The following is an 11,723-nucleotide window of genomic DNA, read 5'->3' as shown; positions in this document are numbered from 1 at the left end:
GGATGGGCACTTCTAATGTAACTCTATGGCAGCAGCCAAAGGGGTATAATTTTCTAGCTCTCCCCTTAGACTTGGCGGTGACAAAGTGTCCCCATAAGTGACAGAACACAAGAGTGAATAGACATTAAACCTATGAAATAACACATATGGAATCATGTAGGAACCAAAAAAGTGTTAAACAAATTAAAATATATTTTATATTTGAGATACTTCAAAGTACCCACCCATTGACCTTGATGATATGTATATAGAGGAACAATATGTACCCATTTTTCCTCCATAGTGTGTTTAACTACAGCATATGTACAGCATATGTTGCAAGTAAAAGCCTTGGGTAGAGAGTTGATACAATTCCAAGTCTGGAAGGTTAAAACCACCCTCAGACATAGGAAGATGTAAAACATTCCTTTTTTTTCAATTAATTTTATATGGCCATATAAAGTATGTTATGACCGAGTATACTTTGTCTTTGGTGTGTTAATTAGCATTACCGAAAATAAATACAAAAATGTTGGGAGCCATGTGTCACGTTGTATAAATGTTTGGAGACAGGTGCAGGAATACGTAATAGGGGGTTTTAATACTCCACCCAAATTGCACAACATGCCATGAAAGGCACGGGGACGAAGCCCAAAACAAACCCGCATACAAAACACACAGGGATGTAACCCAAACAAAAAGCGAGGTTAAACCTCGAATAAATACATGGGACGAGAACGGTAATAACAATGCACGGGACGAAACCCATAATCACAATGCATGGGATGAGACCCGTAATAATAATGTGCGGGACGAGACCCGTAATAACAATTGTACAAAACACACAGCACGAAAGCCAAAACAACAACACAGGTACTCACAGGACCAATGTACATGGTAACAATAACCGACCAGGACAATGGGGAACAGAGGGGACATACAGTTGAAGTCGGAAGTTTACTTACACTTAGGTTGGAGTCATTAAAAACTCGTTTTTCAACCACTCCACAAATTTCTTGTTAACAAACTATCATTTTGGCAAGTCGGTTAGGACATCTACTTTGTGCATGACACAAGTAATTTCTCCAAAAATTGTTTACAGACAGATTATTCCACTTATAATTCACTGTATCAAAATTCCAGTGGGTCAGAAGTTTACATGCACTAAATTGACTGTGTCTTTAAACAGCTTGGAAAATTCCAGAAAATGATGTCATGACTTTAGAAGCTTCTGATAGGCTATCATTTGAGTCAATTGGAGGTGTACCTGTGGATGTATTTCAAGGCCTACCTTCAAACTCAGTGCCTCTTTGCTTGACATCATGGGAAAATCTAAAGAAATCAGCCAAGACCTCAGAAAAACAATTGTAGATCTCCACAAGTCTGGTTCATCCTTGGGAGCAATTTCCAAACGCCTGAAGGTACCATGTTCATCTGTACAAACAATAGTATGCAAGTATAAACACCATGAGACCACGCAGCTGTCATACCGCTCAGGAAGGAGACGCGTTCTGTCTCCTAGAGATGAATGTACTTTGGTGCGAGAAGTGCAAATAAATCCCATAACAACAGCAAAGGACCTTGTGAAGATGTTGGAGTAAACAGGTATAAAATGATCTATATCCACAGTAAAATCAGTCCTATATCGACATAACCTGAAAGGTCACTCAGCAAGGAAGAAGCCACTGCTCCAAAACCGCCATTAAAAAGCCAGACTACGGTTTGCAACTGCACGTGGGGACAATGATCATACTTTTTGGAGAAATGTCCTCTGGTCTGATGAAACAAAGATAGAACTGTTTGGCCATAATGACCATTGTTATGTTTGGAGAAAAAAGGGGTAGTGTAACGGTTGTCGTCGGTGAAAGAGGACCAAAACGCAGCTGGGAGCGAACACATGTTTATTCTTTTACACCGAAATAAACACGTACACAAAATCAAGAAAATACCGATACGTTAGCTGCTCAAAATCAAAGAGACAACAACCCACAAACATCGTGGGGGGAAAAGGAACTTACATATGATTCCCCAATCAGAGGCAACTAGCGACAGCTGTCTCTGATTGGGAATCGACATAACCCAACATAGAAATACGCCCCAAAGCAAGGCTATACCAAAACATAGAAAATAAACTATAGAAATGCCACACCCTGACCAAAATAGAAGAGTTCACCTGGTCAGGGCGTGACAGTACCCCCCCTCCAACGGTGCGTACTCCCGGCGCACCAACCTAAAGTCTATTAGGGGGGGGACCCGGGTGGGCGCCTCACCCTCGGTAGAGGCTCTGGCCCCGGGCGTGTTTCTCCCCCTGCCTCCACCCTAGCCCTACCCCTCTGGCCCGGACTGGACTACGGTGGAGCGGCATGCTCAGGCTCCGGAGCGGAGCCGCCGACCGGAACAGGACTGGTCACCGGTGGACCGGACACAGGCCGTGCCGGACTGTGGACACGCGCCGTGGGCCTGGTGCGGGGGACAGGGACGGGCCGGACAGGACCGGGGACACGCACCACCAACCTGGTGCGGGGAGCAGGGACGGGCCGGACTGGCCTGGGGACACGCACCACCAACCTGGTGCGGGGAGCAGGGACGGGCCGGACTGGACTGGGGACACGCACCACCGGCTTGGTGCGGGGAGCCGGGATGGGCCGGACAGGACTGTGGACACGCACCACTAACCTGGTGCGGGGAGCAGGAATGGGCCGGACAGGACTGGGGACACGCACCACTAACCTGGTGCGGGGAGCAAGGACGGGCCGGACTGGACTGGGGACACGCACCACTGGCTTGGTGCGGGGAGCAGGGACGGGCCGGACTGGACTGGGGACACGAACCACTAACCTGGTGCGGGGAGCAGGGATGGGCCGGACAGGACTGTGGACACGCACCACTAACCTGGTGCGGGGAGCAGGGACGGGCCGGACTGGACTGGGGACGCCTGGCAGCTCGGGACAGTCTGGGCAGTCTGGCCACTCCGGCAGTTCAGGGCAGTCTGGCCACTCCGGCAGTTCAGGGCAGTCTGGCCACTCCGGCAGTTCAGAGCAGTCTGGCCACTCCGGCACTTCAGCGCAGTCTGGCCACTCCGGCAGTTCAGCGCAGTCTGGCCACTCCGGCAGTTCAGCGCAGTCTGGCTACTCCGGCAGTTCAGCGCAGTCTGGCCACTCCGGCAGTTCAGCGCAGTCTGGCCACTCCGGCAGTTCAGCGCAGTCTGGCCACTCCGGCAGTTCAGCGCAGTCTGACCACTCCGGCGACTGTTGACTGACGGGCAGCTCCGACGACTGTTGACTGGCGGGCAGCTCCGACGACTGTTGACTGGCGGGCAGCTCCGACGACTGTTGACTGGCGGGCAGCTCCGACGACTGTTGACTGGCGGGCAGCTCCGACGACTGTTGACTGGCGGGCAGCTCCTGCCCCGTCAAACAGCCCTTGTGCCCCCCCCTAAAAAATTATTGGGGATGCCTCTCGGTCTCCCTAAACTCTTCCATCGCCCTGGAAATGCTCCTCCTTAACTCGGCCCATGTCCATCCTTCCTCTTCGTTCCTCTGCTGCTTGGTCCTGGTTTGGTGGGTTGTTCTGTAACGGTTGTCGTCGGTGAAAGAGGACCAAAACGCAGCTGGGAGCGAACACATGTTTATTCTTTTACACCGAAATAAACACGTACACAAAATCAAGAAAATACCGATGGGTTAGCTGCTCAAAATCAAAGAGACAACAACCCACAAACATCGTGGGGGGAAAAGGAACTTAAATATGATTCCCCAATCAGAGGCAACTAGCGACAGCTGTCTCTGATTGGGAATCGACATAACCCAACATAGAAATACGCCCCAAAGCAAGGCTATACCAAAACATAGAAAATAAACTATAGAAATGCCACACCCTGACCAAAATAGAAGAGTTCACCTGGTCAGGGCGTGACAGGTAGGCTTGCAAGCCGAAGAATACCATCCCAACCATGAAGCACGGGGGTGGCAGCATCATGTTGTGGGGGTGCTTTGCTGCAGGAGGGACTGGTGCACTTCACAAAATAGATGGGTACATGTGGAAGGAAAAGTATGAGGATATATTGAAGAAACATCTTAAGACATCAGTCAGGAAGTTAAAGCTTGGTCACAAATGGGTCTTCCAAATGGACAACGACCCCAAGCGTTCTTCCAAAGTTGTGGAAAATGGCTTAAGGATAACAACGTCAAGGTATTGGAGTGGCCATCACAAAGCCCTGAACTCAATCCTATAGAATATTTGTGGGCAGAACTGGAAAAGCGTGTGTGAGCAAGGAGCGAGGAAGGAGGCCGACAAACCTGATTCAGTTACACCAGCTCTGTCAGGAGGAATGGGCCAAAATTCACCCAACTTATTGTGGGAAGCTTGTGGAAGACTACCCGAAATGTTTCACCCAAGTTAAACAATTTATAGGCAATGCTACCAAATACTAATTGAGTGTATGTAAACTTATGACCCACTGGGAATGTGATGAAATAAATAAAAGCTGAAATAAATCATTCTCTCTACTATTATTCTGACATTTCACATTCTTAAAATGAAGTGGTGATCCTAACTGACCCAAGACAGGGAATTTTTACTAGGATTAAATGTCAGGAATTGTGAAAAACTGAGTTTAAATGTCTTTGGCTAAGCTGTATGTAAACCTCCGACTTCAAATGTATATACAATTACTAATATGGGTAAATGAGAACCAGGAGTGCGTAATTAGACAGTTCAGTGTCGCCTAGAAGGCCGGTGATGTAGAACTCCGGAATTGGTGCACTGAATGAGCAGCAGTACAGGAGGAATCCGTGATGCCATGCCATTCTGAAGAGTTTTATTCTACCTGTAAGATTTATGGGAATAATTTTCCAATTAATTAGATCTGCTTTCATATTGTTGAATAATGGAAAAAAGTTATCTTTGTCACATCCTGGCCAGTATAAGGGTTAATTGTTATTGTAGTTTGGTCAGGACGTGGCAGAGGGTATTTTTTTTATGTGGTTCAGGATGGTGTTTGTCATGAAGGGGCATTTGATTTAAGTATTCCGGGGTGTTTGGGCACTGTTTGATGTTCATGTATTCTATGTTTAGTCTAGTGTGTCTGTTTCTATGTTTGGCTAATTGGGGTTGGGACTCTCAATTGAAGGCAGGTGTGTCTATTTGCCTTTGATTGAGAGTCCCATATATTAGGGTGTGTTTGTGAATTGTGGGAGATTGTTCCGTGTATAGCGTCAAGCCTTACAGGACTGTTTATTGTCGGTGTGTTTCTTTTTTGTATACGTGTTTATTTTGGGTTTGCCTTCTTTCCTTTTAATAAAGAAGATGAGTATACACATACCTGCGGCATTTTGGTCTCATCACTACGACAACCGTGACAATCTTCATATATTTGTTGTCACTTATTATGCATTCTATGTATTCAATCTTTTTTGTGGTCCACTTAAAGTTTTGCTGTAGATTGTGAGTTATTGTTTTTATTTTTCCTTTTGCCATTATTTTGTTTTTTTTCCCACGTTAATTTTATATCCTGAGATTGTTGAGTATTCTGATAATATTTTTAGCAATAGTTTTCAATATTGGTGAGGTATATCAGGAGAACATCTGCAAATAAGTTTAGTTTATATTCATGTTTACCAATACTCATACCTGTTACGTTTGGGTCCTGTCAATTGCTAGTGCAAATTGGAGTGGGGAGAAGTGACATCCCTGTCTTGTACCCCTTTCTAAAGCAATTTCATCAGATAATGTAATATTTGTGCACATTTTTGCTTTAGGACTTTTATATCATTTAACATGTATTATTTCAGCTGGAAAGATGTAAGCTTCCAAAGTTTTGAATAGAAAAGGTCATTCAAAAAAATGCCATTATTGATCAATCTATAGTTGTTTTGCATATTTTATTAAACTGAAACGTTCTTGTATTTATCAGCAGGGGACTCTCCAGATCTGGTTTTAATATAACTGGAATAACTGATTGATATATGGAACTGGGAAGTACTGAACTGAGTGACGTGTATGTTGTCATGTGTAAGTAGGGGCGCAACTTAGTCCCAACATGTTGAATATGGGAAAGCTATTCATTCATGGTACTTTTCAACACGCAAATGTATTAACAGTATCTGATATTTATTTTTGGGTGATCTCTGTTTTCAGTGATTCTTTTTTTGTCTGCTGATAATTGCTTCAGGGTTGTTGAGTCTAAAAAGGCTATTTAATTCTGATTAGTCCACCTGGTCATGCTGCTGCTCCAGATTAAACTATTCTGCCTGCAGCTATGGAACCCTGACCTGTTCACTGGACGTGCTACCTTGTCTCAGACCTGCTGTTTTGGACTCTCTCTCACCTGCTGTCTCTAACTCTGAATGATCGGGTTGGTGTTGGCGCCCCCCCTTGGGTTGTGCCGTTGGGAGATCTTTGTGGGCTATACTCGGCCTTGTCTCAGGATGGTAAGTTGGTGGATGGAGATATCTCTCTAGTAGTGTGGGGGCTGTGCGTTGGCAAAGTGGGTGGGGTTATATCCTGCCTGTTTGGCCCTGTCCGGGGGTATCATCTGACGGGGCCACAGTGTCTCCCGACCCCTCCTGTCTCAGCCTCCAGTATTTATGCTGCAATAGTTTATGTGTCGGGGGGCTAGGGTCAGTCTGTTGTATCTGGAGTATTTCTCCTGTCTTTTCCGGTGTCCTGTGTGAATTTAAGTATGCTCCCTTTCTTTCTTTCTCTCTCTCAGAGGACCTGAGCCCTAGGACCATGCCTCAGGACTACCTAGCCTGATGACTCCTTGCTTTCCCCAGTCCACCTGGTTGTGCTGCTGCTCCAGTTTCAACTGTTCTGCCTGCGGCTATGGAACCCTGACCTGTTCACTGGACGTGCTACCTGTCCCAGACCGGCTGTTTTCAACTCTCTAGAGACAGCAGGAGTGGTAAAGATACTCTGAATGATCGGCAATGAAAAGCCAACTGACATTTACTCTTGAGGTGCTGACCTGTTGCACCCTCTACAACCACTGTGATTATTATTACTTGACCCTGCTGGTCATCTATGAACGTTTGAACATCTTGGCCATGTTCTGTTATAATCTCTACCTGGCACAGCCAGAAGAGGACTGGCCATTCCTCAGAGCCTGGTTCCTCTCTAGATTTCTTCCTAGATTCTGGCCTTTCTAGGGAGTTTTTCCTATCCAGTTTTTCTGTGCTTCTACATCTGCATTGCTTGCTGTTTGGGGTTTTATGTAGGCTGGGTTTTTGTACAGCACTTTGTGACATTGGCTAACGTAAAAAGGGCTTCATACATAAATTTGAATGATTTATATACATTCTTATAGAAGCTTTTAAAATTGCCATTAATAGCATTGTTGTTTCTAATTACCACATCTGTATATTTTTCTTTTAAAAGTATAACTGGTTTAGTGTGCATTCGTTTTGTAAAATCTGTGAGATATTTACCAGGTTTATTTGCCATTAAGTAGTATGCTTTATTTGAGTTTAACCTGTAGTTCTTGGCGCTCTTCAAAAAGTAAAAGATTGTATTCCTGCTTATGGTCTTTTTCTAAGATAGCAATTTATTTTTCAAGAAATAACATTTCTAAATCTGATTATCATTCCACTAATGTACGCCTTAAAGACATACCAAATTATATTGAGTGTCAGCTTTTCTCTGTCCTCTATGCTTTTGTAATGGTAAAGGTACTAATTTTTCATTTACGTATTTAATCAGTTTTGGGTCCAGAAGATGCACTCTGTTCATTCTCCATATTCTGTTCCTAAGTGTATATTCTATTGGTGCAATTAAGCATGATACCAGAAAATGATCCGATCACTATATCATGCATTTTTTTACCAGTACATTTTTTTGTGTATTTATGGAAATAAAGATGTAGTCTATTCTTGAATAGTTTTTCTTACTTTGAGAAAAAAAATATGTATTTTGTAGTTGTGAATAGTCATCTCCAAGTGTCCTGTAAATTATTTGTAGAGATGACATTTTTCAGCCTTTTTTGGAGCCTTGCTAAATGTGCCTTTTTTATTACTACGTCTGTCAATCAAATGTATGATTTAGGTCACCTGCTAAAATAATGGTTCCTGTCTGATCTATTATAGATTCAATTCTATCTAAAAACACTAAATTTGCCCCTGGTTGGATATACAATGGAATCAATGTGTATTTTTCACCTCAATTCAACATTAGAAAGCGGCCTTCTTGGTCCATGTGCTGGGATATAAGGGAAAATGGTGTATTGTTATTTATCAGGATGCCTACACCTCTGAAGTTAATACAGTACAGTAAGTGGCAGCATAGGCCTCGCCAACCCAGCTCCTCTTTAAATATTCAATTTCTCCTTTTTTTAAATGTAACTCTTGCAAGAAAATCTGCTGACAATCTGTAATTGTTTGAGAACCAAGTGTTTGTGAGCACCTGCGCATGCCATTGTTGGTCTTTACGTATAGAATAAAAGTCAACCTTATCTGTTCCGTCTATCGTTGAAGAACCAAGTAAAACATTTGAGCAGATATGACTGCAGTGGACATTCCATAGAATGGGAGGATCATAGTATAAATACATAGTTATTGTATACAATACACATTTAACAAGAAACACACATGTATGTATTGTGCTTGACGTGCTTTTTTAGGACTTTTAAGCTTAAACTATTCTCCTAATGTACCACAAGTCTGTGGATTATGTCATTGTACACTGGAGAAAGGCTGTACTGTTGTCATTTTGTATTACCTTATGAATAAATAAAAAATATAGTGGCTGGTGGGTGTCTTCTTGGGGAGAGTGTGTCCACCAAGAGACTAAAATGGGATGTTTGGAGGCCCGAGGGACAGCTCTCATGCCCTTCCATTCACCCCATCCCAATCCATCGGATCAAGCTCCCCTCCATTCTCACCAATAGCCACCACTGAATCTTAGTTATAATGACAAACAAAGAAAAATGAAGATTCAACATCCTTTCATAATTTGTCCAGAACTCTTATTCATTTTACAGCGGATTTTCAAGTCCCCAAATAATAAAGTTACATAGTATAATTAAGTACTTCCTTCACTCTCTCTCTTTCCCAAACCAAATCCATCAGTTCTCCCCCCTTTACCCCACCCAAGCCAAGCTTATCACCACCTCCCATCCTTGCCCTTTTTTTACCCACCCAAGTCAAATTTATCCCAAACTCCCTTCTTTCCCCCTTCCTTCTTCTCAGACACCCCTCTATACATCTACTTACTCATCCATTCTCCTTCATTCACACACAACATAAACCGCATGCTTCAGCACACACATTCTCTCCCGCCCTCCTACACATATTCATAGTCATCCTCTGTCACACTTTCATTTATATGCACGACACATACACCCACTCACACCCTCTTGCCCTCACACACAGTGTTCGTAAAGTATTCAGACCCTTTGACTTTCCCCACATTTTGTTAAGTTACTGCCTTATTCTAAAATTGATTACATTTTTTCCCCCATCATCAATCTAAACACAATACCCAATAATGACAATGCAGAGGCAGGTTAAGACATTTTTGCTAATTTAGAAAATACAAAACTGCAATATCAGTATTCAGACCCTTTACTCAGTACTGTGTTAAAGCACCTTTGGCAGCGATTACAGCCTCAAGTTTTCTTGGGCTACAAGCTTGGCACACCTGTATTTGGGGAGTTTGTCCCATTCTTTTCTAAAGATCCTCCCAAGCTCTGTCAGGTTGGATGGGGAGCGTCGCTGCGCAGCTATTTTCAGGTCTCTCCAGAGATGTTCGATCAGGTTCAAGTCTGGGCTCTGGCTGGGCCATTCAAGGACATTCAGAGACTAATCCCGAAGCCACTCCTGCATTGTCTTGGCTGTGTGCTTAGGGTCATTGTCCTGTTGGAAGGTAAACCTTTGCCCCAGTCTTAGGTCCTGAGCGCTCTGGAGCAAGTTTTCATCAAAGATCTCTCTGTACTTTTCTCCGTTCATCTTTCCCTCAATGCTGACTAGTCTCCCAGTCCCTGCCGCTGAGAAACATCTGCCACCACCATGCTTCACCGAAGGGATGGTGCTAGGTTTCCTCCAGACGTGTCGCTAGGCATTCAGGCATCGGCTAATTATATCGTTACTTTCTAGAGAGGAACAGTTACTTGGGGAAAATAGAGTCTAGATTGTATTGGGGGAGAGGGGAATAATATTGTCTCAACTTAAGATAAGCTGGTCTTGGGGATCACTGTACGTAGCCTAGTGTGCTTATCACTTTTTTCTGCTTCTTCCTCTCCTTCAACTGGACAGGTTTCCTGAAGCCTATTCAGGGCTTCATTGGCGCTTGTGAACTCCATCCTCTGTGTTCCCTTCCATACCCACAGCACTGCAGGGAATCAGAGTTCAGACTTTATTCTTTTCTCCTTCAGTGACTGTCTGATTGTAATGAATTGCATGCGTTTTCCCACAGCTTAGCAGACATGTCCTGGATGAATCGAATGGACTGGCCATGGATTTTGATCTCCTTTCCCCCATGTGCCTTCAGAATGTTGACTTTGGCCTGATAGTTCCAAAGCTTAAAGATTACCATGCGAGTGTTCTTCTGTTTCATGCCGATCCGATGGCATCGCTCGAGATCCTCCTGTGATACATCCACGCCAAGCTCCTCCGATATCAGTTTGATCACATAGCTGGAAATGTCTCCTTTTCCACTTCTTCCGGTAGGGACAGTATTCTCATGATGTTTGGTCTCATTCGGTTTTTCTTGCTGGTCCAGTTCCTCTTCTAAAGTTTGCACATCTGTATATTTGTCTTTCTATAAACTAGACTACCAGTGAGGATTTCCTACACTGGACAACCTGTTACAGCGGTTGATAAGTCATTAATAATAATAATCTACCAATTTTGCTCATGTCATTATATTAAGATATAAGGGGGATCATAGCTATATTCAATCAAATTCACAAGTTGATTTAAAACCTATGTTCAACCCTTTATCATGGTTGGTGTCTAGGGCTGTTACATTGACCCTATTACCACCACACAGGCGGTCACGAGTCATGATGGTAGTCAAATTCCACGTGACCACTTAGTCACCTTATTAGGCTTCTCCAAGCTCTGATGCTGCTGATGGTCATTAGTATCCTACCAAATGTGCTAACGGCCTGGTACTCTGCACTCTATTGTCCCTCTAAATCACTCAGACATCAATGCAAATGTAATTGAAAATCTAATAAAACACTTCATTTGAGCCCATGCGCTCATGTTGCGCAACATTTCTATAGCCTATGCAATTGCGTGAGAAAACAGAGTAATGGCCTCTATTAAGAGTGATGGGCTCCCGAGTGGCTCAGCGGTCTAAGGCACTGCATCTCAGTGCTTGAAGCGTCATTACAGACACCCTGGTTCGATTCCAGGCTGAATCACAACTGGCCATGATTGGGAGTCCCATAGGGTGGCACACAATTGGCCCAGCGTCGTCTGGTGTTTGGCCGGTGTAAAAAAAAAAGAACAAAAATAAAAAGAGAACAAAAATAAAAAAGAGGAGAATCCCATCAGCTTTCTATAGGCTAGGCCTACTATTTATCAACTTTCTTAATATTAAGCACATTGCTTCTCTTTACAACAAGAGTATAGCCTACATGGCTGGCATGAAAATGAATCACGGGAAAAGCGTAGTCCATTCGCTATTTAAGTGCGTAGTTGACACTTTTTTTTAGATGGATTTGACATGAATTGGTACACCTAGGGCTGTTACCGTATTACCGCCACACCGGTGGTCATGAGTAATGATGGCAGTCAAATTCC

This window comes from Salmo trutta, chromosome 29 (genome assembly GCF_901001165.1).
Source record: "Salmo trutta chromosome 29, fSalTru1.1, whole genome shotgun sequence".
Taxonomy (NCBI): Eukaryota; Metazoa; Chordata; class Actinopteri; order Salmoniformes; family Salmonidae; genus Salmo; species Salmo trutta.
This window is presented reverse-complemented; position numbering follows the sequence as displayed.